The sequence below is a fragment of the Cetorhinus maximus genome, chromosome 11, assembly GCF_964194155.1.
Source record: "Cetorhinus maximus chromosome 11, sCetMax3.hap1.1, whole genome shotgun sequence".
NCBI classification, from domain to species: Eukaryota; Metazoa; Chordata; class Chondrichthyes; order Lamniformes; family Cetorhinidae; genus Cetorhinus; species Cetorhinus maximus.
The window spans coordinates 120,484,245-120,510,348 of record NC_135889.1 but is presented as its reverse complement, the minus strand read 5'-3'; the positions used below and the strand labels follow the sequence as shown (position 1 = coordinate 120,510,348).

Here is a 26,104-nt window from a genome sequence, read left to right as displayed (position 1 = left end):
AAAAGCTCAGCGGGTCCGGCAGCGCCTGTGGAGAGAGAAACAGAGTTAATGTTTCGAGTCCGTATGACTCTTCTTCAGAGCTAAAGAGAAATAGAAATGTGATCGATGTTATACTGTTTAAGAGGAGGTGGAGCAAAATAGAAGGTCAAGGATAGGTGGGGGGCTAAGGAGGGATTGGCAAAGATGTCATGGACACAAGATAAAGGGAGTGTTAATGGTAGTGGTAAAGTCTAAAGAAGGTGCTGATAGTGGCTTCTTACCTTTATGCAACTATCAGCACCTTCTTACATCTTTAACACTACACCTGCTCCACCCCCACTTAAACAGTATAAAATCCATCACATTTCTACTTCACTTTGGCTCTGAAGAAGAGACATACGGACTCGAAATGTTAACTCTGTTTCTTCTTCCACAGGTGCTGCCAGACTTGCTAAGGTCTTCCACGGTTTTCTGTTTTTGTTTCAGCTTGAAAATTAGTTGGATGCAACCAACGGTATTAAGTCTAAAAGGTAAAAAAGAAAGACTCGCCTTTCTGTCGTGTCTTCCATGATCTCAGGATGTCCCAAAGGGCTCTACAGCCATTGAAGTACTTTTGAAATTTGGTCACTGTCTTAATGTAGGAAACAGCAAGGTCGCACAAACACTAATGAGATATGTTATGTACTGTATGTCTTGTTTAGCTTGCCATACTTTACAAGCCAGTGCACTATGGGGTCACAGAATCCATTTTGGTTAGTTGCTGAAGTAAAATAAAATGGAAGCTGCAATGTTCAATCACCTCTGCGCCTACTGGTGTAATGATTAATCTTGAAAAGTTATTGGCAGTACCAGTATTAAAACGTAACAAGGTACATGTTTTCAGTGATGTAGAAGAGTAAGAGGTGACGTGATTGAAACATATAAGACCCTGAGGAGTCTTGACAGGGTGGATGTGGAGAGGATGTTTCCCCTTGTGGGAGAATCTAGAACTCGGGGGTCACTGTTTAAAAATAAGGGGTCACCCATTTAGGACAGAGATGAGGAGAATTTTTTTCTCTTTCAGAGGGTCGTGAGTCTTTGGAACTCTTCTTCAGAAGACAATGGAGGCAGAATCCTTGAATGTTTTTAAGGCAGAGGTAGATAGATTCTTGATAAGCAAGGGGGTGAAAGGTTATCGGGGTAGGTGGAATGTGGTGTTGAGGTTACAGTCAGATCAGCCGTGATCTTATTCACAGTATCACAGTATCTTTACAGTGCAGAAGGAGGCTATTCAGCCAATCGAGTCCGTACTGGCTCTCTGAAAGAGCATTTCACCTAGTCCGACTCCCCTACCTTATCCCCAAACCTGCCTTCACCGCCCTTTCAGGAAGTTTGTTCCAGACTCCAATCATCCTCTGGGTGAAAGGATTTTTCCTCACATCACATTTACTCCTTTTGCCAGTTATTTTGAATCTGTGCCCTCTAGTTCTTGATGCTCTTTTGAGAGGGAACAGCTTCTCACTATTTACCCTGTCCATACCCCCCCAGGATCTTGAATACCTCTATCAAGTCTTCTCTCAGCCTTTTTTCCTAAGAAAACAGTCCCAACCTCTCCAATCTATCCTAATAGTTACAGTTCTTCATCCTGGGAATCATTCTTGTGAATTTCCTCTGTACTCTCTACAATGCCTTCACATTCTTCCTCAAGTATGGTGGCCAGAACTGGATGCAGTACTTCAGATGAGGCCTAACTAGTGTCTTATACCAGTTCAACATGACTTCCTTACTCTTGTACTCAATACCCCTATTAATAAAGCCTAAGATACTATATGTTTTATTAACTGCCCTCTCAACATGCCCTGCCATCTTCAATGACCTATGTACATATATACCGAGGTCCCTCTGTTCCTGCACCTCCTTTAGTCTCTTCCTTTATTTTACACTGTCTCGCCATATTTTTCCTGCCAAAATGAATCACTTCACACTTCTCTGCATTGAACTTCATTTACCACTTGCCTGCCCAATCCACCAACTTGTCTATGTCTTTTCGAAGTTCAAGACTATCCTTATCACAGTTGACAACGTTTCCATTCTTTGTATCATCTTCAAATTTTGAAATCATGCCCTGCACACCACAGTTTAGGCTATTAATATATATCAGGAAGAGCAAGGGTTCCAACACTGATCCCTGGAGAGCTCCACTACAAACCTTCCTCCTTGTGGAGCAGGCTCAAAGGTCTAAGAGGCTGCTCCTGCACCTAAATTGTATGTTTGTATGTATGTTCGTATGTTGATTCAGGGATAAACATTGGCTAGGACACCAGGATGAACTTCTCTGCTCGTCTTTGAAGATGCTTCAATCTATCTTTTGAATGCAACGTTAATCCGAGACCACCTGTCTGCCGTTTCAGGTGGATGTAAAGGATCTTACAGCACTGTGGGGGAGACTGTGGCAAAGTGGTATTGCCACTGGACTAGTATTCCAGAGACCCAGAGCAATAGTCTGGGCACTTGTGTTTGAATCCCACTGCGGCATATGGTGAAATTTGAATTCAATAAAAATCTGGAATTAAAAGTCTGATGATGACCATGAAACCATTACTGATTGTCGTAAAAACCCATCTGGTTCACTAATGTCCTTTAGGGAAGGAAATATGCCATCCTTACCTGGTCTGGCCTACATATGACTCCAGACCCACAGCAATGTGGTTGACGCTGAAATGCCCTCTGATGGGCAATAAATGCTGGCCTAGCCAGTGACGCCCACATCCCATGAATGAATTAAAAAAAAATTATTGGAGGAAAAGCAGATTAATTGTTATTAATCAACATCACTGAAACAGATTATCTGGTCATCACCATGTTGTTGTTTGTGGGAACTTGCTGTGTGTAAATTGGCTGTTGTCAGGTTTGCTAAATTACAGCAGGGACTACACATCAGAAAAGTACTTCATTGGCTGTAAAGTGCATTGAGGCATATGAGGTGTTGAAACGTGCTGTAGAATTGCAAGTCTTTCTTTGTTTTTCATTGATTGGTCCCGGGAGATATTGGTGGTGGAGGAGGAGGATCGGGGTCTGTCTTTTCTGAAGACAATTCTGCTGGAGATTCCCTCGTTGGGAACAACAGTCAGTAAACAACGATAAGGCAATCGCAAATAGAGTGAGCCGCCAGTTACATCTCCTGGTCTCCTGCTTTACGGGCACAGGATACGGCTCGGAAATGAAAATCGTTCGTCGAAGGGCACGAGAAGCAAGAAAAAGGCAGATGGAAGCTGATTTTTATCTGCTCTGTCAACAAGTGGATGATCTCTGATAATCTCAGTGGACTCTGCTCAGGGCATTTTATGGAACTGTCATTTTACAGTTTATTACAGAACTAGCTGACCCACTCATTGCGTAATTTAAGCATTAAGACAGATTGCTGGAAACAATTGGGGTGAGATTTTCAATTCCTTGATATCCAGGCATAGCAGATTGACCACTTGTTATAGAAACTGCCTGATTTTCATTCCCATCTGAACTCAATTAAGCGTCAGCTGGGGCTCAGTTGCCTCTGGGTCAGAAGGTTGTGAGTTCAAATCCCACTCCTGATGGCTCGTCAGCCCTAGGCTGACACTCAGAGTGCAGTACTGGGGTAGCCCTGTCAGAGGTGCTATCCTTCAGATTAAATTGGTTACGGCCAATGAAGTACTTTTGAAGTGTAGTCACTGTTGTAATGTTGGAAAAACGGCAGCCAATTTGTGCGCAACAAGCTCCCATGAACAACAATGTAATAATGACAGGATAACCTGATTTAGCGATGTTGGTCAAGAATCATCTTGGCTAATGAGAGTCCAGGACCTAAGCACAAATGTGACAATTAGTGCGGTACTAAGGGAGTGCTGCACTGTCAGGGGAGCCATCTTTCAGATAAGATGATAAATTGAGGGCATATCTGCCCTCTGAGGCAGACACAAAAGATCCCGTGGCACTACTTTGAAGAGGAGCAGGAGGTCATTACCAGTGCCCTGACCAAGGTGATTCTTGACCGTGAGTCAAACAGCCTCTTTCCACATCTCCAATATTTTTATAATAAATAAACAAAGGCATTCAAAGAGATTGAAAAGAACACATAATTTCTTTTAATGCCTCTATGATGGTCCTCTTGGCTGCTGAGTGTCCAGGACATTAATTTTTAAGTATTTAGACTCCAGGACATTCCTGGAGGTTTGGCAACTCTAGGAGTAACACGCCGTCTCTAGCTAAGGTTTTGGAACCTTTTTTAATGACAACTATATACCCACACCTGCTCTCAGCTGATGTGAGCTCGACTCACATACCAAGAGGCTAATGTTGGGGAGTAAGGGGTGGAATTTGCAGGGGATATCACCCGGACACATCCCCTCATCCTGGGAAGTATGTCAGACAGCAGATCAGGTTGGTGGGCTTCCACCCTCCCCCACCGACGTTGAAAATTTAAGGCCCACAGAAGGTGGGGCAGAATCCAGATGTGCCCAGAATTGCCTCCTAATTCTTGCCCTCCCATGAAAAGGGCAAGTTTTCTACTTCTTCAGCTCGAGAATTTCAGGGCTACCATGCGCTGCTGGGATTCACAAGATTAGCTAACTGGATAAAATAAAACTGTGTTATATATGCACAATATCTTCAGAACAACAACAACTTGAACTTAGATAGTGCCTTTAATGTAGTAGACGTCACAAGATGCCTCACTGGAATGATTTTCAAACAGCAATTGAACTGAGACAGATATGGAATTATTAGGGCAGCTAAAAGGAGGTCTTGTGGTGCAGTAGTTAACATCCCTGCCCCTGAGGCAGAAGCTCTTGGTTCAAGCCCCACTTCAGGACTTGATGGGTTTTGACAATTGCTAAGTGTCTCAGCCATTATGAATTGAAAGGAAGGTTGCGGGGCCTTTTGTCTTAGCAGACCATCAATCTCCTTCTGGTCAGCCTGGGTTATTAAATGCAGATGGCCTTTGTATAGCTTTCTTTGAAGTTGAGCTGTGCCATTAGTTGTTCCTCAGAGATAACGAGGTGTGAGTTTCCCTGAAACTGCGACATGGCTGGTTTTGTTCAGGGGTCACAGGCGGACATAGGTTCAGACATTTTAAGGGCCTTTGTTCGGTTTTAAAATTTCCAAATAACAGTGAGGATATCTACATATATTTTATAAAAATACATTGGGTGAGGTCTTAGTCCCTCACAGAAGGAATTCCAGAGGTTAGGGCCTAGGCAGCTGAAGGCATAGCCGCCAGTGGTGGAGCATTGGAAACTGGGGATGTGCATGAGCCAGAATTGGGGAGACAAGAGGGCGTAGTCTTAAAATTAGTGACAGGTCATGAGTGAAAGTAACTACATGTGAATAGCACACTTGCCTCTGAAGATCATGGGATCAAGACCCACTTCAGTGACTTGAACCCATAACCTAGGCTAACATTTTAGTGCAGTTCTGAGAAAGTGCTGCACTGTCGAAGGGGCCGTCCTTTGCATGAGACCTGCATATTATAAGAGGGCTCCAGCAGCTGGGTGCAAGTTAATATCAGGAGATGGCGGGATTGCAGCAGCAGGATCAGGGCTGGCAAGTGACTGGCCTCATTCTGCCCTGCCACCAGCAAACTTTCCACCAGTGAGTTAAAACTAGTGTCTATAATCATTTAAATAATGTATTTTTGGCACGCATCCACTTCCAGCTTTGCAAAAAATGCTTGTTAAAAGTGACGTTGAAACACACTGAAATGTCACAATTCTCTGATGAAAACCACCTTTAGAAAATAAAATTTGAATACGCTCTTATTCTGGGTCTCCCAGCCTTTCCTTGTCACTAAGGCAGAGCATCTCCAAATGATCAATGTGATCTATCCGGAGCTGCAGTGATATGTTAGGTTGTAAGGCTGCAGATAGAAACCAGGCTTTTGAGATCCAATCCAATGAGGTCTGCACTGTGGAGATTTATTCGGGCAATAATGAGCCCTTTACCCATTACTCCAATATCCTAAATCAATATTTCCCAATAGGATTTCAATGCTTACCAAACTTGTGGCGATCAGGCCATCATATTCATCACATGATACAAAGTAGATAGAATATTAAAAAAACAAATGCTCAGTCTTTTGAAAGTAGGTTGGAGGTTTTAAACCATCAGCAATCAAGGCTTGATACACTCCCTGCCAATGCCAGGAGAACAGAGTTAGAGTTTTGCAATCCAACTGTTCTACAAAACAAAAGCAAAATACCGCAGATGCTGGAAATCTGAAATTAAAAACAGAAAATACTGGAAAAACTCAGCAGTTCTGACAGCATCTGTGGAGAGAGAAACAGAGTTAACATTTCGAGTCCGTATGACTTCTTCAGAGCTAAGTTCTGCAAAACAAGCCTGGTGTATACACTCTAAAAGCGTGGTGACAATCTGTTAACTGAAATATTCAGTGTCTGTGCGCCCAGTTTATTTTTAAAAAGCAACTTTTTACAAGGGTAAACATGTTCTATTTTATCAGAATTGATATAGTAGGAGCTTTGGAGAAGGAAAAGAAGTGACAAATCTTTACATCAACCATCTTCAGCTGCTTCATCAATGACCTTCCTTCCATCATAAGGTCAGAAGTGGGGATGTTCATTGATGTTTGCACAATGTTCAGCACCATTCGTAACTCCTCAGATACTGAAGCAGTCCATGTCCAAATGCAGCAGGACCTGGACAATATCCAGGCTTGGGCTGACAAGTGGCAAGTAACATTCGCGCCACATAAGTGCCAGGCAATGACCAACTCCAACAAGAGGGAATTTAACCATCACCCTTTGACATTCAATGGCATTACCATCACTGAATCCCCCACTATCAACAGCCTGGGGGGGCTACCATTAACCAGAAACTGAACTGGACTAGCCATATAAATACTACGGCTACAAGAGCAGGTCAGAGGCTAGGAATCCTGACCTCACCTCCTGACTCCCCAAAACCTGTCCATCATCTACAAAGCACAAATGAGGAGTGTGATGGAATACTCTCCACTTGCCTGTATGAGTGCAGCTCCAACAACACTCAAGAAGCTTGACACCATCCAGGACAAAGCAGCCCCGCTTGATTGGCGACCACCAACGAACAGTAGCAGCAGTGTGCACCATCTGTGCACTGCAGAAACTCGCTGAGGCTCCTTAGACAGCACCTTCCAAACCCACGACCGCCACCATCTAGAAGGACAAGGGCAGCAGATACATGAGAACACCACCATCTGGAAGTTCCCCTCTGAGCTATTAACCATCCTGACCTGGAAATATATCGCTGTTCCTTCACTGTCGCTGGGCCAAGATCCTAGAACTCCCTTCCCAACAACATTGTGGGCGTTCCTACATCTCAGGGACTGCAGCCGTTCAAGAAGACAGCTAATCACTACCTTTTCAAGGGTAATTATGGATGGGCAATAAATACTGGCCTGGCCAGCGATGCCAACATCCTGTAAATGAAAAAAAACGTTAAAAAGCATTGGCTTCTGCACTGCTATTCTTGCCTTGCTTACGCTCTGCCACCTGCCATTTCTGATTACAGTGTCCGGGAATTTATTACACCTTTGATGCTTGGCCAACCTTCTGTAATCTTTCCTTTTGTGCTAATCACTTGTTTCATCAAGCCTAATAAGACAAAGGCTGAACACATTTGGATGTGGCTGCCTCCGTTTTACCACCAACCTCCAGCTAAACAAAACCAGGTTCTTCAGTTTGTTGCTAGATTCCTCAAGAACATTTCGAGAGCAATCGGACCACTGTCCTTCTACAGCCCGGCCCTGCTTTCACAGCGTTTCACAGTGCGGCTCCACAGGTCTAAACATATCATCATTTAGTGACACTCAAAGGGAACAGGAACAGGGGAGGTAACAAACAGCGTTTTATTTTTTCTTGTTTTATTCCGCTTCAAGTCACTAGAAACTCCACGACTGAACTATATTCTGATAAATATAGTCGTAGTTTGATCGCTAGGTGACTCCTGTCTAACAGCAGTGCGCTTGATTTTTGCTTGCTCAATTTGGCGCTGATAACAAATGGTGGCCTAGCAAGTGACACCCATATTCAAACTCACCGCTGCAACTTGAACAGACTTGGCATGTTGTGGCTCTAAAAATGAACAGCATGTCTGTTCATTCAGCACATGCCTATGGCCGATTTGCCACATGTGGCGAATGTATTGGATAATACTAACCTAGACTAATATTCTAGAAACATAGTTCAAATCTCATCGTAGTGGCTTGGGGAACTTAAACTCGGTTAATTAAATAAATCTGGAATAAGAAAGCTAATTTCAGTGATGGTGACCATGAAACTACTGGATTGTGGTAAAAACGCAGGTAGTTCACTAATGTCCTTTAGGGAAGGAAATCTGCTGTCCTTACCTGGTCTGGCCTACATGTGACTCCAGACCCACAGCAATGTGGGTGACTCTAAAATGACCTAGTAAGACACTCAGTTGTCTCGAGGGCAATTAGGGATGGGCAATAAATAGTGACCTTGGCAGTGACACCCATACCCTTTGAAGGAATTTAAAAAGCCTGTCAATCTATTTTTATCATCTAATTTTAACACATAATTGAACAAAGGAGAATCAACCATGTTGTTCTTTATAAAGCCTACAGCTTCAGTCTTGGCACAGTTTCCACCTCTGAAGGTTGTGGATTTAGTATCACATTTCAGAGATGTGAGCCCAGGCTCTAGGCTGGCACATCAGTGCAGAACTGTGCGAGCGTTGCACAGTTGCAGATGCTGTATTTTAGAGGGAGCTTAAACCAAGGCCTGCTCACGGGTGAACGTAAAATGTCTCACGGCACTATTTCAAAGAGGAGTACTGCTATATATTGTTGTATTATCTGTAAACATCTGTGAATAGCTAGGAATGAATCAGCTAGGAACTAATTGTTATGTGTAAATATTCCAGGGGGCCACATTTCACGGCTGCTCTAGAGACTGATGCGATGTGTAACAAAACCAGTTTAAAACTGGTCCTTCTTTTGTACAAGGCAGCATGGCAAGTTAAATATAAAGGGCTCTCATCTTTCCAAGCTTGAAGTGTGATCATTGCCAACATCAGGGGTGGACTCATAAGGCAACAAAAACACATAGCATGGTGGCAGCGGTGGGATAATGTGACTCTGCACTCAGATATTAATCTTCAACTTCGGATTTATCATTGTGGGCTTTTCTCTCACCCTATTCCTGATCTGAATAGTTATGCGAATTTATTTTCTCTGGGAACTGTTCCATCCAGCCAATTCATGTAGTTGTTAGGTTCCTATGTCTATCATGCTCTTCAAACTCACCGTCATCTTCCAGAGAATGGATGTTTTGGTTTCTTTTCCTGTCCATCTGTCCAGTTGCTCTGGCTGTGGTGGCTCGCCTACCTCCTTCCACCTTTGTTCTGCACATCTTTTGCCAGTTAGCCTTTCCACAAGCTCTGCTGATTGATCCATAGGCGGGACGTAGGCAACAAGAACACATAGCAAATTACATAGCACATCAAGATTCACCCCCTCCCTCAGCCAGCCAGCCACATGAAAACCGGTTAACTGGTCGTCATCCGATTCCTGTTTGTGGGAGTTTTCTGTGCGCGAATTGGCTGCAGTGTTTCCTGTACCTTAAAAATACTTCGTTGGTTGTAAAGTGCTTTGGGAAGTCCTGAGCTTGTGCAAGGCGCTATATAAATGCAAATCTTTCTTTCTTTGCCGCCCCCCCCCCCACCCCTCCCCTCACCTTGTTTTCATGCTTCCACAATAGTGAGTGCCCATGTGAGGTTGCGATGGAGTGAGATCTGAGATAAGAGAATTTTGATTTCATCCAGGTGAAGGTGGTGAGAGGAACAAGAGTGTATGGAGTTTTGGACTTGCTAAATTAAACCGTGTAACAATTACTCAGTGTTTGTTTTTGAATAATATGCTCTGTTGATGCTACCTTCATATCCTTTCCACTGTATGTTTTTCTTTTATTAGCTTTGCATGTTCTCTAGCTGTTACATTATCTAAGTAAACAGTTTAAAAAGAACAAATAATGGCCCCAAGCAACTTATCTGGTAACTAGTTGAACTGGTACCAGCCTGAAGTTGTCGAGTTCAATCTCCCTCTATGCGGCACAGCTGGATGATTGATTCTAGCTGGTGCTGCTATTGGTTCCCAGCAGATTCTGGGCCAGGCTGTCTGCCCTCATTGTGGTCTGGTAAACGCAGCTGGATAGGGAGGAAATAATGAAACTCGGATTGTGATGCCTCGCTCAGTTTAATTGCCTGCCAACGGACACCAGCTGTTGGAAATAGTTGGGACAACTGCCCAAGATACACCAAGTTGTAATTTTATTTGCATTGTGAGCTTGGTGACATGTTTTAGATTCCACTGATATTCTGACTAAGCAATTATCCCGCAGTGATTAAGAAATTGTCCCTTCTTCTCCTTCAGTTCTCTGCCCCAAAGGCAGGTCTGACCCACAGCACTGTGATCTCCGACCAGGGCAAGGAGGCAGGTCCCAGCCTGAACAGGAATCGAACCCCCACACTGTTAACACTAACCTGATTCACAACGGCCATCCAGCCAACTGAGACAACTGCCCCCGAGCCCCCACGAGGTGTCTGAGTTGCTGTGGCAACATGTACTTCTACATGCACATTGTATTCCAGAGCTGTGGATAGTAATGGCTCCAATTCTTCCCATCACACGGCTGGCCAGGAACCTCTCCCACTCTTACCGTCTGCCATTGATGTATGTTGAAAGGGTTTGTGGTTCATAATCATGGTCACAGAATGAGCGCACCTTCCTTGACCATCAAGTCCTGAAGTGTGACTCGAACCTAGAGCTTCTGTCCCAGAGTTAGGGACACTGGCCATTGCACCATAAGACCGCCCTCCCTGATGCATATGATGGCAGATCTTCCTTTGTGTTGTGCGTGGGTGTAAAAGATCACCTGATACCACATATAGAAGGAGGTTAGGTAGGTAGGATTCTACAGCCACAATGCAGCCCCCTGATCTTCCACTGTGTGCTGCAACTAAATGATCATCTGATTAAATTTGGTTTCTGTGTCAGTGGTGGCTTAGCTGGTAGTATTCTGAGATTTTTAAAAAATATTTGTTCTTGTTATGATCCCCAACTGAGGAAAAAGTAAAGAAACAGCAGTTTTGAGTTGAGTTTGAAGTCAGGACTCTAAAGAGACTGGACACTGGGAGAGGGAACTACAGAGTGAGAGCAGATTTCCCAAAAGAACCAAAAGGTCCCAAGGCCAAAGGAGTGAAACAGAAACAGGGGAAAGTCCCAAGCAGACCTTCTAGTCAAAGGAAGGACAGGAAGCTGGAAAATGAAGTTAAGAGTGAAGGGCAGAGAGAAAGACTCCAAGTTTCAGACTTAAAGTGACAAAAGCTGCAGAACGCAGATTTAAAGTGAGAACAGCTTGCAAGAGGCAACATCAATACCTCACCATAAACACTGGTGAGGCCACAACAAGAGTATTGTGTGCAGTTCTGGTCACCACATTACAGGAAGGACATAATAGCTCTGGACAGAGTGCAGAGGAGGTTTACAAGAATGTTGCCAGGGTTAGAAAAGTGTAGCTACAAGGAGAGATTGGATAGGTTGGGGTTATTTTCCTTAGAACAAAGAAGGTTGAGAGGTGACTTGATTGAGGTGTACAAAATTATGAGGGGAATAGATAGAGTGGACAGGATAAAATTGTTTCCCTTGATGGAGAATTCTGGAACCAGGGGACATAGATTAAAGATAAGTGGCAGAAGGTGTAGGGGAGACATGAGGAAGAACTTTTTTACGCAGAGGGTAGTGGTTGTCTGGAATTCGCTGCCCAAGTTGGTGGTAAAGGCAGAAACTTTAAACTCTTTTAAAAAGTACCTGGGTCTGCACCTAAAGTGCTGTAAGCTGCAGGGCTATGGGCCGGGTGCAGGAAGGTCAGATTAGAAAGGGCACCTGGGTGTCCTCGGGCTGGCATGGACAAGATGGGCCGAATGGCCTCCTTGTGTGCTGTAACTTTTCTATGGTTCTAAGGTCCAAAGAGGCAGCTGAAGGTCTGTAACTCTTTGCTATGGGCATGTGACACAGTGTTGTACTGTTGACAGCTGAGTCAATGAGAGGGTATGTGGAAGACAGCTTGAATGCATGTGGCAACCCGGGAAGAGGAACATCGGAAGGAGAATTCAAAACCCTGGAGGTGAACCCTTGCAGAGGGCGTCTGTGAGAAAGCATTGGTTTGAGAGAAGATTCCAAAGCGAGATCTTCGAGAGTGGAGATTGGAAACCCTAGTGCGAAAGACAGTGCAGTGAGATTGGTTGGTTCACGGTGTGACAATTGTCTGGGGGGAGTTGAGGAGAGATCCATAGCATTTGCCTGGGGTGACATCTGTCGCTTGGTTTCAGAGTGTGGTGTGTCTGACCATAGGTCGCTATTGGCTTACACGGCCTGTGTACCATTCAATAAGATCACGGCTAATCTGACTGTAACCTCAACCCAACATTCCCGCATACCCCCGATAACCTTTCACCCCTTTGCTTATCAAGAATCTATCTAGTTCTGCCTTAAAAATATTCAAAGACTCTGCTTCCACTGCCTTTTGAGGAAGAGAATTCCAAAGATTCACGACACTCTGAGAGAAAAAAAAATCTCCTCATCTCTGTCTTAAATTGGACGACCTCTTATTTTTAAACAGTGGCCCCTAGTACTAGATTCTCCCACAATAGGAAACATCCTCTCCACATCCAACCTGTCAAGACCCCTCAGGATCTTATATGTTTCAATCAGAGCAGTAGAGCAGCAGCATTGCCACTATCCTACCATCGCCCTGGAGTCAGGGGGTTGAGGGTTGAAATTCTACACAAGACATTTGAGCACAAAACCCAGGCTGACATTCCCAGCAAAGCACTGAGGGAGTGCAGCACTCTCTAAGATGCTGAACTTGGATGGGATGTTAAACTGAGGCTCTGTCTTCCTTCTGAGGCGGACCCCAAGGCACAAATTTTGAGGAAGAGAAGGGGGGTTCACCCCACTACCTTGGCTAATGTTGGCCCTGAATCACCAAAAAAAAAGATCTGGTCATTATCACATTGCTATGTGTGGGATCTTGCTGTGCATAGATTGGCTGCCAGGGTAATAGCAGGGATCAAATGCATGGCAGTAATCTAATTTTGGCATACTGATAATAAACAACTTAAGCTTTATAACAATGCCTGAACCTCTTGTCTAAATTACAGAGTGGCAATTATTTCTACATGGCTGTCATTCTCCATTTAACTCAAATCTGTTGTGAAATTTATATTTCATGCACCAAGTATTCAATGCTCCTGACTTTCACCATTGCTTGGTTGAGATGGAGACACCCCTTTTGTCAACAGTGCAGGAGCCACAACCGCTTCAGAGAGAGAGGCACAGGGCTGGGGGTGGGCAGGGTTTTCTGTGGCAAACATGCAGTACCGCAATCTCCTTGTTGGATCACTGTGTGCACTCGCTTCACATTTTTGTGGCTGAGCTGTTTCAACTCGACACTGAGCCAGATGGGGAAACAAATCCACTTGGCAGACCTTCAAATGCTTTACACAAAGCAGCAGACATTAAGTGGCCCAGTCAAAAAATGTTTCCAGTTCAAATCACACTGGCAAGGCTGACACTGGGCAAGTGCCGTACTGTCGGAGGTGCCGTCCGAAGCCCCGTCTGTCCTCTCAATTGGACATAAAGGAACCTATGGTCACTATATTGAAGAAGAGAGGGGAAGTTGTTCCTAGTGTCCTGGCGTCATTATTTACCCCTCAGCCTAACATCAATAAAATAGTTTACATAGCCATTATCTTGCTGCTGTTTATGGGAGCCTGCTGTGTGAAAATTTGGCAACAATTTTTCCTGCATCACAACAGCGATTACCCTTCAAAAGAAAATTCATTAATTACATTAGGATATACAACACAAAAACAGGCCATTCAGCCCAACCAGTCCAGGCCGTGTTTATGCCCCACTCGAGCCTCCTCCCATCCTTCCTCTACTAAATCTACCATCGTAACCCTCTATTACACTCTCCCTCATAAACGTACCTAGTTTCCCCTTAAATGCACCTATAGTTGGCTGTAAAACACTTTGGGACATTGTGAAGTCGTGAAAGGCACTATATAAATGTATGTTCTTTCTCTTATAATCTCTCCACCGTTTGGAACTTCCTGTGGATTTGACACTGAGTCTAGGAACCAAAGTTTTACTTGGTATGATAGACTTGACTTTGCTCTCCAGTTTACTCCCATCTCTTTATCTTTCAAAGACATTGACCCTCCTCTACAATAACAGAAAATTGCATTTATATAACATCTTTAACAGAGTAAAACACCCCAAGCCACTCCACAGGAGCATTATCAAACAAAGTTTGCCACTGATCCATTTAAGGAGATGTTGGGACAGATGGCCAAAAGTTTGGTCAAAGGAGATAGGTTTTAAGGACTGTCCTAAAGGAGGAAAGAGAATGAGGTTTGGAGAGGCAGAGAGGTTTAGGGAGGGAATTCCAGAGATTAGGACCTAGGCAGCTGAAGGCACAGATGCCAATGGCGGAGCGATTAAAATCGAGGATGAGCAAGAGGCCAGAATTGAAGTAGCGCAGAGATCTTTGAGGATTGTGCGGCTGGAGGAGATTACAGAGATAGGGAGAGGTGAAGCTATGGAGGGATTGGAAAACAAGGATGAAACTTTTAAAATTGAGGCGTTGCTGGATTGGGAGCCAATGGAGGTCAGCGAGTACAGGGGCGTTGGGTGAACGGGACTTGGTGTAAGTTAGGACACAGGCGATGTTGGATGAGAGCAGGGAGGCTGGCTGGGGGGATGAGGTAAACACTGAAAATGAGTAGGAGAAGTATAGGTTTAAATAAGGGAACTGACTGGAGAATGTAGAGCAATTACAATGTGGCAACGTCCTCCTTTGTTTCTTGCACTTTCTCCAACCTTTGATGGATGTGCATTGCACCCCCTGCTTTACCAGCCCAGGTCAAAGAGTGTGAACGGCATTAACCTTTATATAGCCACCTCTTTGCCGTCATTAAAAGTGCAGAAACCTCTCTTCTGACGATCAACTCATTAGGCAAGGATACCAACCCAACTCACTCAACCCAAATCCCTGGGAATGTACTCTGATTTAGGAGCAGTCCCATCATATCGTGATTGTTGCAAAAACAAGAGATAAGATATGCAAAAAAAAAGTAACAGACACCCAGACATGACTGGAATCTAATCGAGGGGTTCTGGTTGTTAATATAGAATAACAGATACCCAGGAGGTTTTTTTCCCCCTTTATCCTTTCATGGGATGTGGGCATTGACTGGCAAGGCCAACATTTGTTGCCTTAAACTGAATGATTTGCTAGGCCATTTCAGAGTCAATCACATTGCTGTGGGTCTGGGGTCACATGAAGGCCAGACCAGGTAAGGACAGCAGATTTCCTTCCCTAAAGGGCATTAGTGAACCAGATGGGTTTTTACAGCAATTGATAGTAGTTGTCATGGTTACTTCATATTTATTAATTGAATTTAAATTCCACCAGCTGCCACAGTGGGATTTGAACCCATGCCCCCAGATCATTAACCTGGGCCTCTGGATTACCAGTGACATTACCACTGCACCACATTAACGCATTACAGGCTGGAATCTAATCGAGGGATTTGGGTGATAATGTGCAAAATTGCCCAGGTTTGTCTGTCCAAAAAAAAGCAAGGTAAATTCAATCCAGCCAGTTACTGCCCTTTCATCAGTAATGTGATGGAAGGGGTCATCAACAGTGCTATCAAGCGCTACTTACTCAGCAATAACCTGTTCACTGATGCACAGTTTGGATTCCACCAGGGCCATTTGACTCTAGGTCTCATTACAACCTTTGTCCAAACATGGACAAAAGAGCTGAATTCAAGAGGTGAGGTGAGAGTGACTGCATTTGACACCAAGGAAATGTTTGACCAAGTGTAACATGAAGGGGCCCTGATGAATTGAAGTCGGGAATCAGGGAAAAAACTCTCTATTGGTTGGGGTCATACCAGCACAAAGGAAAATGGTTGTGGTCATTGGAGGTCAATCGTCTCAGTTCCAGGACATCACTGCAGGAGTTCCTCAAGGTAGTGTCCTAGACCCAACCATCTTCAGCTGCTTCATCACTGAACTTCCCTCCAATATAAGGTCAGAAGTGGGGATGTTTGCTAATGATCGCAAAGTGTTCAGTACCATTCACAATTCCTCATATACTGAAGCAGTCTGTGCCTGCACATGACAAGAAGTGGACAACATTCAGGCTTGGGCTATCTATGGAATTCATTGCCACAGAAGGCTGTGGAGGCCAGGTCATTGAGTGTATTTAAGACCGAGATAGATAGGTTCTTGATTGGTAAGGAATCAAAGGTTACGGGGAGAAGGCGGGAGAATGGGGTTGAGAAACTTATCAGCCATGATTAAATGGCAGAGCAGACTCGATGGGCCGAATGGCCTAATTTCTGCTCCTATGTCTTATGGTCTTATGGTCTTATGGGCTGTTAAGTGTCAAGTAATATTACAATTGACCAGAAAATTAGCTGGGCCAGTCATATAAACACTGTGGCTAAAAGAGCAGGTCAGAGGCTGGAAATTCTGCAGTGATTAACTCACCTCCTGCCTCCCCAAAGCTTGTCCACCATCTACAAGACACAAGTCAGGAGTGTGATGGAATACTCTCCACTTGCCTGGAAGAGTGCAGCTCCAAAAACGCTCAGGAAGCTCGACACCATCCAGGACAAGGCAGTCTACTCAATTGGCACCTCATTCACTTCCTTAAACATTCACTCGCCCCACCACTGGTGTAGAGCCAGCAGTGTGTACCATCTGCAAGATGCACTGCAACAATTCACCAAGGCACCTTTGACAGCACCTTCCAAACCCAAGAACAAGGGCAGCAGATACATGGGAACACCAACACCTGGAATTTCCTCTCCAAGTCACACACCATCCTGACTTGGAAGTATATCTCTGTTCCTTCAGTCACTGGGTCAAAATCCTGGAACTCCCTCACTAACAGCACTGTGGGTGTACCTACACCACATGGACTACAGCGGTTCAAGAAGGCAGCTCATCACCACCTTCTCAAGGGGCAATTAGGGATGGGCAATAAATGCCGGGCTTGCAAGTGATGCTCACATCACATGAAACATGCTCTGCTTGTCCTGACCGCGAATTTACTTTTCCCATGGCAAGTTGCCAGAAAACCATGGTTATTGACTACAGCCCTGCTCATGACTGATTTGGCATGCCCAGATCATAGGAAAGATGCAGTAAGGCACATACAATCACTGGAGGGTTGGTGCAGCTGGTTACTGAGATGCTGATACTAACATTCAAATTGCCTTCACCATCAGCCAGGGTCCTGCTGTACAACCCAGTCAAAGGTATCCTGGATCATTCCAGTTGCAACTTATACATCTTCGCTCTTCAAAGCGGGACGGGGTGCAGCTTCAGCTGCTGCCAGCAGAGAAAAGAACAAAGAAAGAATGATTTGTATTTCTACAGCACCTTTCAGGACACCTCAAAGCACTTTGTACACCATGAATTTCTTTTGAAGTGCAGCCACAGTTGCAATCTTGAAAACACAGCAGCCATTTTGGATGCAACCAGCTCCCACACTACTCAAATAACCTTCTTTAGTGATGTTAGTTGACGGACAAATATTGGCAAGGACACAGGGGAGAAATCCCCCGCTCTTCTTTGAAGTAGGACTATGAGATCTTTAATGTCTATCTAGGAGAGCAGGAGGGCCTCGGCTTAACATCTCACCTGAAAGATGGCACCTCTGGCAGTGCTGCACTCCCTCAGAGGAGTGATTATCTTATATTTATGACCTTTGGTTCTGGGCTAATTACCAATTAATTTTGCTGTATGCAAAACGGATGCAACAATTGTTCCCGTGTGACAGTAATGGTTTACTACTAATCGTTCAAAGTCTATTTTGTGCACTGAGAAACAGAAGTAACATATCGCACTTAAAGTCAGTGCATAGTTCTGGTCTTCATATTACAAAAATGATACAGAAATCTGGAGAAAGTGCAGCAAAAGATTCACCAGAGCTGAGAATGTTTGACTATCAGGAAAGACTGAATTGGCTGAGTCTCCTTTCTCCATAGGAAAGAGAATACTGAGGGATGACCTGATATCTTCCTTTAAAATTAGGGAGGGGTCCAATAGGGTAGATGGGATGAAGCTGAGGAGCCCAGAAGCAAAGGTCATAAATATAACATAATCACTGAAAATTCCACTCGGGATTTCAGGAGAAACTCTTCTACTCAGAGGGTGGTGAGAATGTGGAAGTCGCCACCAGAGGCGAATAGTATAGACACATTTCAGGGGAAGCTGGATAATCGCTTGAGGGAAAAACGAATAGAAGGATATGATGGTAGAACGAGATGAAATAAGGTGAGAGGAGGCTCCTGTGGAGCTTAAACATCGTCACGGTCCTGTTGAGCTGAATGGCCCGTTTCTGTGCTGTAAATTCTCCAAGTTTAAGAAACCTTGAATTAACAGGAATACACAGCATTCATAGTATGTGAATCATTCTTGAGTATTTCAGAGGGTAATGCGTGATAAAGGCAACAACACAGCTTGTAATTATACAGCACCTTTGATGCGACAAAATATCCCAAGACACTTCACAGGAGCCGAAACAAAACAACATTTGACCCTGAGCCACATGGGGAAATATTAGGGCAGGAAAGAGGTAGGTATTAAGGAGTGTTTTAAAGGAGGAAAGAGAGGTTTAGGGAGTTTTCTCTTTCTCTTAATAGGGTGAGGGCTGTTATTTCAAACCTGTTGCACCATCCAGGCGTTAACAAGGCAGTCCCATAAACCCAATGAAAACACAATCAAATAAAAATTAAAGATAATGTTTTTCTTATTCTCCAATAAAGGGAGTTGACCTGTTGGTCAATAACATTTTCTTTGTATACATTGGTGTGTGACAGTTATGTACAATTCCCATTGTTTATTCTGGTATGTTTGCATTAATGTTGTACATGAGCTGAAACATAATCTTTGATGCTGTAAAGTCTTGGTCAAACATTCCCTGAGACTTCTTCAGAAATACACCGATTTGCTTCAACAGTTCAGGCTCATTTAGCATTTTAAAAGTCTCTTAAGCCCAGTTTGGGCACGTCAGCTCCAGAGTCTGTTTGCCTCTGTAATACCCTAATAGAATCTTACCTGTAGACCTCCTGATATTCCAACCTGGTCTGGCAATTGGCTCATACGTCAAATGGCTCTGGGTTGAAGCCGTGGAGATGACTGATGCTTAAATCACACATTGTTGCTTCCATTTGCAGCCTGTCCCTCTGGCGCCAGTGAGAATCTTTACTATCTCTTCAGTTCTCAGCTGTCTCTCTGCCTTCTCGGGTCCCTTGCCTTCTCCCTGATTCTTCGTACATTGCAATGCAATCGCTACTGCTCTGCGACTTCACTTGAAAGCGTAATCGATTGCCTATCAAGCACTCTGGGACATCCTGAGGACCTGAGAGATGCTACATAAATGCTAGTCTTTCTTTTTATTTAAATCCTATCAGTATAACTTTCTATTCCTTTCTCCCTCCTGTTGGCCTCAACTACTGAATGGTGTAGCAAATTCCACATTCTCACCACTCCCTGGGAAGTTTCTGCTGAATTCCCTATTGGATTTATTAGTGACTAACTTATATTTAGTTTTGGAAACATGCCTATCCTGCATGTTTATCACGTGTGATCTCTATTAGATCACACCTCAGTCTTCTATTTTCTAGAGAAAAGATCCTCAGCCTGTTCAACCTTTCCTGATAGGTATAGCCTCTCAGTTCTGGTAACACCCTTGTAAATCTTTTTCTGTCCTTTCAACAGTGTCTCTGTATCCTTTTTATGATATGAAGACTAGAGCCGTTCATAGTAATTCCAAGTTAAGGTTCTATGCCAAATTATCATAACTTTCCTGCTTTACATTCTATCCCTCTAGAATTGAAACTCAGTGCCTGGTTAGTCTTTATGCCCCTTTTAACCTGTGTTACTAGTCTATCTGTATTCCTAGAGTTTTCCCCCCAAAATATACTTTATCCATAAAAAATTGTAAAATTACATTCCATAGCAGTTCAATTGGACATCACCGAAAGTGCAACCCAGTTCTAGTTCTTTCTGTACAGCATGTGGCACAATCGCAACTACACATCATATTTACAAAATACATTTCATGCCCGAGGGGTTTTGCACTGTGGCCAGCCCCTTGGTCTACCATGGCAGGTCGATGTGAGGCAGTGTCCTTTCCCCATTGAGCCTCTGCGGTGGCTGCCCCAAGCTTTAGTCTGTCCCTCGGTGTGCAGTCCTGGACATTGGAATATGCCAGTCTGCAGCACTCGGGGTTGTGGATGTTGATCCAGTAAATATCCGTCTGGCAAAGGAAGAGGTTGGAGCCGGTTTGTCATCAACATAGAGTTATTCACAAAACTCAGTATAACAAGTGCCGACTACTTTCTATGCAGTTTCTCCCCCTCACAGGTTCTTGTATCTGTGCTCTAACCTTTCACCAATCAGTATCAACTGCCCTTAATCACAACTAGAGCATGCACTCAACACAAAAACAGAATTACCTGGAAATTTCCAGCATCCGCAGTAGTTTTTTGTTTTTATATCGAGCGTGCACTCAATTGGACTGCATTTGCAACATTAACAGTGGACACCTCCTTGCACTAGAAGACTAACAAATTTTGGGCAGACCAAGGAGCATCTTTCACTGAGTTGCTGATCCTCCAGCTGCGGTTGATGTTTGTCTCAGTGTGTGTTCCTGGGAACAGCCCGTAGAGCACAGAATCCTGCGTCACAGAGCTGCTCGGGATGAACCTCGGCAAAAATCACTGCATTACTTTCCAGATTTAAAATTTTTTTTTATTTTAAAAATATACTTTATTCATAAAATATCTGGAAGAACATTCCAAAACATTTCAAAATCACCATCACAAAAATACAATCAGATTCAACTTTTACACATGGATCACCAATTCCAGAGTGGACTTGACCCGATTGGCGATGACCTTGGACAGAATCTTATAGTCCACATTCAACAGTGAAATGGGTTGCTAATTTCTAATTTCCTCCCTTTCCCCCTTGTGCTTGTACATGAGGGTGATGATGCCTTTCCTCATGGATTCTGACATGCTGCCAGTCAGAAGCATACTCTCGTACACTTCTAGCAGGTCTGGGCTGATCCAGTCCCACAGAGCTGAATACAACTCTGCTGGCAAGCCGTCGCTTCCGGGAGTTCTACTCTTCTCAAAGGACTCAAGGGCCTTAGTCAGTTCGTCAGGAGTTAGCGGTTTGTCCAGGCTCTCCCGTGTATTGTCGTCTAAGACCTCCGTGATAGGGGACAGGAAGGACTGGGAGGCCGTGCTGTCTATGGGCTTCATGTCATACAATCGGCATAAAAGGATTTGCTGATCCTCAAAATGTCGGACTGCGATGACTTTACTGAGCCGTCTTCTTCCTTCAGGCTGCTGATCACAGAGCTCTCTCTGTGTACCTTTTGGAAGAAGAAACGTGAGCACGTCTCATCCTGCTCCACGGAGCGAACTCTGGAATGGAAGATAATTTTGGAGGCCTCCGAGGCAAAGAGCGAGGCTTGCTGGCTCTTCACCTCTTGAAGTTCCTCCTTGACATCGACCCCCAACGACCGCAGCCGGAGCAGATTCTGCATGTTTTTCTGGAGTCGGGACATTTCACTCTGTTCCTTTCTAGTTTTCTGGGCGCCTTTGAGGATGAAAAACCTCTTGATGTTTACCTTGATCGCTTCCCACCAGTGTTTCAGGGGCTCAAAGAGGGGTTTCACGGTTCTCCAACCTTTGTAATCCCTCTTGAGCTCCTCAATGTTCTCTGAGGTCAGCAGTTGCACGTTTAGCTTCCATGCCCCCCTGCCCACCCTCTGGTCTTCCTCTAAGTGACAGTCAGCCAGTAGGAGGCAGTGGCCAGAGAAGAACACCAGCTTGACGTCAGTGGATCTGACTGCAAACGCACGGGACACAAACTATCCTGGAACGGATGGACACGACCAGGTGTATCTATGCTGTGCTCCGTCTGCAGGGTTGCTGAAGGATGCAGCTTGGCATCCTAAACTGTTTCCATCAGGGATCTGGACGTAGCGTCCAATCTGCTGTCGGCCCTGCCAGATCATCCAGCCACATCGATGATGCAGTTGAAGTCACCGCCCAGGATGACCGGCCTGGAGGTCGCCAGCAGCAGTGGGAGCTGCTGAAATACCGCCAGCCGCTCACACTTTTGTGCCGGGGTGTACACGTTAATTAACCGGAGTGGAGCATTCTTGTACATTACGTCTGCTACGAGGAGGCGCCCGCCCACCACCTCCTTAACCTCAGAGACAGTAAAGTTGCCTCCCCGCAGCAGAATACCCAGGCCGGAGGAACGAGAGTCGTTTCCGCCCGACCAGATCGATGGCCCGTGGGACCACCATCGTGACCATTGTCTGTAGGAGCTGAGGTGCGGTATCACACACTCCTGCAGAAACAACAGGTCAGCTTTGACCTTGGCAAGGTAATCCAAGGTCGCAACACATCGCATAGTAGATTTAATGCTACGCACATTTATGGATACAATCTTTACACCCATTTTAAAGCATTTAGTCTCTTACCAAACCTGTTGTCTTTGAGAGTTCTAGACCTTTGGTCTGCTCCTGCATATCCATAGTGTTCACAAATTGCCTCACTTTGGATGGGCTGAGGAAACTGTCCTGAATCACCCCATTGGAGATGTTCTGCTCAGGTGGCATCTGGGGGCTCATGCAAGGAACAAGATTTGAAATATCCTCTGTTGGAGAAGTCTCTCCGATCCTCTCCCCCTCTGGGCCGTTGCTGCTCCCGGCTTCCCAGAACTGGGGTGCGCTGAGCGCTTCACTGCTCCCAGATTCCTGGGGCTGGGGTGTGCTGGCCTCTTCGGGATGTGGGCAAAGTTGGGGTGCACTGGTCTCCTCATTGTCTCCAATGTTCTGGAGCTCGGGTGCCTCGTCCTCCAACTCCCTAGAGCTTTGCCGCTTCTTCTGTAGGTGCCACCCTTTCCCTTCTTTGTCCGAAGAGCAGCTGCCCTTGTCATCCGTGTCGGATGAGAGACACCTCTTGCCACTTGTCTGGGAAGTGGCTTGGTCCCTTCTTAGCCCCTTCTTCCTTTTGGCTTTCTTCACCAGCTGCCACTCCCGCTGCTGATTTTCCGCTGCTTCCTCCATTGATTCGCTCTCCTGAGGAGTGGGAGGTTCAGGGGGCAGTGCAGTTGACTGGCTGTCTGCTGCCTCAATCTTTTCCACCACCTTGTCTCTCTCGAGGTCCTCCTTTGTCCTGTTGTTCTCACTGGGGGCCATGGTGGTTGGAGTGTTGCAAGTGTCTTTGGTAGTAGTGACACGAAGCATTTCTTCTGCTTCCCCCTCATTGGCTTTGGCTGCCTGTGCATAAGTGAGGCAATGTTTGGGGCAGGTCCTGTAGAGGTGACCTGCCTCACCACATAAGTTGCAGCACTTTGCAGTCCTTTGTCTGGTGCCCTTTCTGTTTGCAGTTCTTGCAGAGGGTGGCGCTGCAGTTGGCCGCCACATGACCAGACTTGCCGCATGAGCGACAAAGTTTGGGCTGCCCAGCGTAGACAAGGCTTCCCCCGATAGCGAAGCTGGAAGGAGGGTGGAAGATGGCTCCCTTACTATCGGTCTTGAGCGTGACTTTGACCTGGCGTTTGCTTGTCCGAATCCCAAAGGTGTCTCTAACCTCAGTGCAGCTCCCAACCTTGTCGATGTACCTGGCGAGGAAGGTGAACACGTCGGCGACAGGGACGTGGGGGTTGTACAGATGCAAGTCACCACCCGGTCCCGTTGCAACGGCAGAGCAAAGAGCGGCTCCACCGTCAGGATCTTCATCTCCGGCTGGTCTCTCTTCTCCTCGAACACCTTCAGGAACTTGACGCAAGCTGCCACACGCTTGAAAGTCACGTCGAAATATCCAGCGCTGGGGAAGTCTTGCAGGGAGTAGATCTCCTCCGCTTCAAATCCACACGCCTTTAACAGGATCCACTTGATGAAGAAGGCCCAATCCATGGGTGCCCCTTCTTCGCTGTCCTTCACCGTCACCCGAACAGTGTTACGTACCCCATGGTATCGGGCTCGACTGGTTATAGCCATCGCTTCACGACTACACTTGATCTTAGCCAAAAGGCTGCATCGCTTTCCAGATCACCTTTGTGAAGGCAAATTCCTGAAGGAGGTGGACAATGGTCTATTCCAAGATCCCTTTGCTCCACCAGCCCATTTAAGTTTACTTTCAAAGCAGTAGTCACCTCCTTATCCCTCCCACCAAAATACACCATCTCACATTTACCTATATTGATATTCATTTGTCAATTATACACCCATTCTGCAAGTACCTAAGTGTTAACTACATTCCCCAATTTGGTGTCATTCAAATTTTGAAATTGTACTTCTGATTCCCCAATGCAGATTGTTTCTGTAAATGGTGAACAGCAGTGTTCACAGCACCAATCCCTGTGGAATTCTCAACTTCTGCCAGTCTGGGTAAATACCTTTAACCCACACACTTTGTTTTCTGTTTTGTAGCCAGCTTGTTTCCCACTCTATTACTCGTCATTCCACATGTTCCCACCTTAGTCATAATTTAATGTATAATACTTTATTGAAAATCCTACTTTATTATATCAACTGCATTATCGTTATCTACTCTTTCTGTTACTCCTTAAAAGAATTTGATTGATTGATCAAGCATTATCTTTCCTTTTGATATCTGGCCCCATAGTTCTCTACTATCTCTCTGCTGTCTCTCTGGCTCTCTCCTGTGTGTGTGTCTCTCTCTCTTTCTGCTGGCTCTGTGCTCTCTTTCTCTCTCTGGCTGCCTGCTCTCTCTCTCTCTCTCTCTCTGCCTGCTCTCTCTCTCTCTCTCTCTCTCTTCTGGCTCTTTGCTCTCTGCTCTCTCTCTCTCTTTGTCTCTGCCTCTTTCTCTCTGGCTGTCTGCTCTCTCTCTCTTCTCTCTCTCTCCCCTCAGGCTGTCTGCTCTCTTTCTCTCTCTGGCTGCCTGCTCTCTCTCTCTGCCTGCTCTCTCTCTCTCTCTCTCTCTCTCTTCTGGCTCTTTGCTCTCTGCTCTCTCTCTCTCTTTGTCTCTGCCTCTTTCTCTCTGGCTGTCTGCTCTCTCTCTCTTCTCTCTCTCTCCCCTCAGGCTGTCTGCTCTCTTTCTCTCTCTGGCTGTCTGCTCACTCTCTCTCTCTCTCTTTCTTCTGGCTCTTTGCTCTCTGCTCTCTCTCTGTCTCTGTCTCTGCCTCTCTCTCTCTCTGGCTCTCTGCTCTCTCTCCGGCTATCTGCTCTCTCTCTCTCTCCAGCTCTCCCTCTGGCTCTCTTTCTCTTCCTTGCTCGCTCATTCTCTCCCTCCCTGGCTCTGCCTCTCTCCCGCTCACTCTCTCCCTGCTCTCTCTCCTATGGCTCTCTGCTCTCTCTCTCTCTCTCTCTCTGGCTCTCTCTTTCCCTCTCTCTTTCTCTCTGCCTTCTTCATGCTGTCCCTGGCTCTTACCTATCTGCCATTTATAATCCACCAGATCCTTTGCTTTATTTGTTGTCTCTCTGCTGACTCTCTTTACAACATTGAATAAATGTTTGAGTGGCATGTTGTGCTCAAGGTGAGAGATGCTAATACTAGGCAACGTTCTAGCTGCATGCGGTGTCAGCAATAAGCACTCCCAGCTTGTTATACTTAGGTACAGAGTAAAGCTTTCTACAAAATGATACTATGATGTGCTTCAATCACTGAAGGCTCCCTTCACTACAATGAAGTGACATTTCCATTTCCAACACCAGTCTTCATCATGACCTCTCTTTGTTAGGTTGTCAATTCAGTGCCAATCTGAAGTGAATTATAGGCAGTTTTGTGTGTCATCTATTACCAGGAATGATTTGAAATGATGCCAGGCTCACTTCACATCGAACCATTCAGCCAGGAATAAAATGCAGATCTTTCATTAATCTGGTTTGGTTTTCAAACCCAAATATCATTCAACGCATCAGATCATTCCGGGTCAGTCAATTCTATATAAAGAGCGACATACGAAGTATGTTTCTGAGCCAGGCATCTTAGTCCAAATATCCAAGCCAAG

At 45.2% G+C, this 26,104-nt stretch overlaps 1 protein-coding gene across 1 annotated transcript in view; it reads right to left on the bottom strand.

Annotated features, from left to right (window-relative positions):
* Positions 1-26,104, bottom strand: part of LOC144686882 (tubulin alpha-1D chain) — a 917,839-nt gene that overhangs the window by 278,799 nt on the left and 612,936 nt on the right. The gene's annotated exons all lie outside the window — the stretch shown is intronic.